The 2,500-nt window shown below is 44.5% G+C and overlaps 1 non-coding gene across 1 annotated transcript in view; it reads left to right on the top strand.

Moving 5' to 3' along the window:
* The first annotated feature begins 2,309 nt into the window (after positions 1-2,309).
* LOC143432356 (small subunit ribosomal RNA) overlaps positions 2,310-2,500 on the top strand; it is a 1,925-nt gene continuing 1,734 nt past the window's right edge. Inside the window, exon 1 of the ribosomal RNA XR_013102986.1 lies at positions 2,310-2,500. This exon is cut by the window's right edge and continues 1,734 nt beyond it. This is a non-coding gene — a ribosomal RNA (small subunit ribosomal RNA).

The raw sequence follows: 2,500 nt of genomic DNA, 5'->3' as shown, positions 1-2,500 counted from the left end.
TAAAGTTCGCATATTGTCGACAGTTCGAAAAAAAAAATTCCTATCGAGAGTTAATAATCGTACATCGACGATAGTTTGGAAAAAAAAATGCCGAGCGAGAGTTAGAATCGTCCGCGGTAGCTTGAAAAAGTTCCGAGAGGGAGTTAATATTCCGCGACGAAAAAATTCGATCGCGTTCTTTCGCTATTTTCTCGTTAATTAAACCGTTGACCTGTAAATTTTTTTTGAAAAACCTTAATAAAACCTATTGATTGTACTTACCGTAGCATTGTTTGATCGAATTAATTATTTTTAACCATTTGGAAACGACGCTTCCGGAGGTTTTTTGCGATTTGTCGATAATTTTTATTTATAAACAAATGATTTTTTTTTAATAATATCGCTTAATTTAATAGTAGTAATCGATCGTACGTGTTAAATTTTCGATATTTCTTTTCTTTCGTTTTTTCGAATTTTGCAACTGCTTTTTTTCTATGTTCCGATCGATTAAATTTTGTTATATCTCGAAAATATGTTTATTCGTCATTGTTTAATAGGTCTACACAATTTCCGTGCATAAAAGTTCAACGTTAATAGGACTTTATACGTGTGTTCGCCGCGCGACTAAGTTACAACGGTCTCTCCGGACGGTCCGTTGCCGCGCGAGTTTACCACCGTAAGCGCCCGTGCGTCGGACCGCGCGGCGCCGGCCTACCGGCCGGCCGTTTCGTATCTGTAAGGAGACTCGCTGGCTCGAGCCGGCCGGCCGGAGTAGCGCTCGGGCGCGTGGCTATTCTATGACCTCGGTTGAGAAGCAGTCCACCGCTCCTCGAGAATACGTTCTCGACTGCTCTGTGCCGTGTCGGTGATCGAATTTTTCTCCACACTGCATGGCCACGGGTCGGAGTCTTTGACCGAATGTCCCAATTGTGGCAAGCGTCCTAAGGCGGCGTTGGTGACCTTTTATGCGAGTTTTTCAAACTCGGGTATAAATTGTACCACCCTTGCATCAATTCTGGAACTTTGGAATCCGAGTTCTCGGACCGACAAAGTTTAAAATTAACGAAATAAAAAAATGGACGTGACAACGTGTACGAAATGTCCAGTACGCTAAGAGAGCGTGGATTTATATATACCTATCCAGTCTCCAAAAAGCTATAATGCTAAAGTGCTAAAATACAGGAAAAGCCCGAATAATAATATACGTTGACCATAACACTCGAACTATATAAGTTGACCTAACACTCGAACATATATAAAACGAAACCGCAAACAAACAAATCCATAAAAATGAAACCGCCCGAAAGAGAAAATTTCCTGAGCACGAGCCCGTTAAGGGGACGGATGGTATATGGCATTTACGACACAAATATGTTGTTGCAGCCAGAGCAGGCTCGATACGAACTTCCAAAAGGTGTCCCGTGTCGATTGCCCAGCGCGCACTTTATACGCGCCAGCTCGCCCGCTATGGGCGAGATACAAAATATACTTCAGCGTGACACAATTGTACGCGCTTGCCCATCGTCGATGCCCAGCATGTTCTCGCAAGAGATGTTCGTGCTATAGACGATGGTAAAGGTCCAAGAGAGATATTTTTCAGCGTGACGCGACTGTCCGCGCTTCCTCGCCTGGATGACCAGCATGTTCTCTGTACGCGCTATTTTAATGCCCAGCGTGAAAGAGATGTCCGTGCTTTCGGCGATCATTAACTGCCCAGCGTGAAAGTTGCATACGCGCTTGCATCGTCGATGCCCAGCATGTTCTCGCAAGAGATGTCCGTGCTATAGACGATTAAAGGTATATATCTCTCGAAAAATCAGCGTGAAAATTGTATACGCGCTTCCTCGTCGATGCGCGTCGACGGTCTCGCGAGAGATCTCCGCGCGGTAGACGATGTATATTTCAGCGCGAAGTGTATACGCGCTTCCTCGACCGGTTCAGTTGGAAGGCATATAAGATCTTTTACATTGAAAACCACAACAAATGGGAACTGTACGATTCGAATGGGGAGGGTGCAATACCTCGGCGAAATTTGTTGGTTGGAAGTTATGTGTTTTCGACGTAGCGTATTGTCACCGAAATAAATAATGTGCTCGAGCGAGTTCCGAAAGAGGTTCCGCTAGCCGCATCCACTGCACTGACACAACTAAACGGTATCGCCGTTCACGGACGAGCGATACCGATATATGCCACTACATATGATGTGATACGATTCGTATCGTCGATCGGTGTCTCGGGGAGAACCGACGACGTTTGTGGAGGAACTACTATGTGACGATGGTGAGAGAAAGTAAAGAGGAGAGAGAGAGAGGAGTAACGAATAGTACGGTTCCCTGGTTGATCCTGCCAGTAGTCATATGCTTGTCTCAAAGATTAAGCCATGCATGTCTCAGTACATACCGAAATAAGGTGAAACCGCGAATGGCTCATTAAATCAGTTATGGTTTCTTAGATTGTACACGAAATTACTTGGATAACTGTGGTAATTCTAGAGCTAATACATGCAAATCAGAATTCCGAC

This window comes from Xylocopa sonorina, unplaced genomic scaffold (assembly GCF_050948175.1).
Source record: "Xylocopa sonorina isolate GNS202 unplaced genomic scaffold, iyXylSono1_principal scaffold0079, whole genome shotgun sequence".
Taxonomy (NCBI): domain Eukaryota; kingdom Metazoa; phylum Arthropoda; class Insecta; order Hymenoptera; family Apidae; genus Xylocopa; species Xylocopa sonorina.
This window is presented reverse-complemented; position numbering and strand designations above follow the sequence as displayed.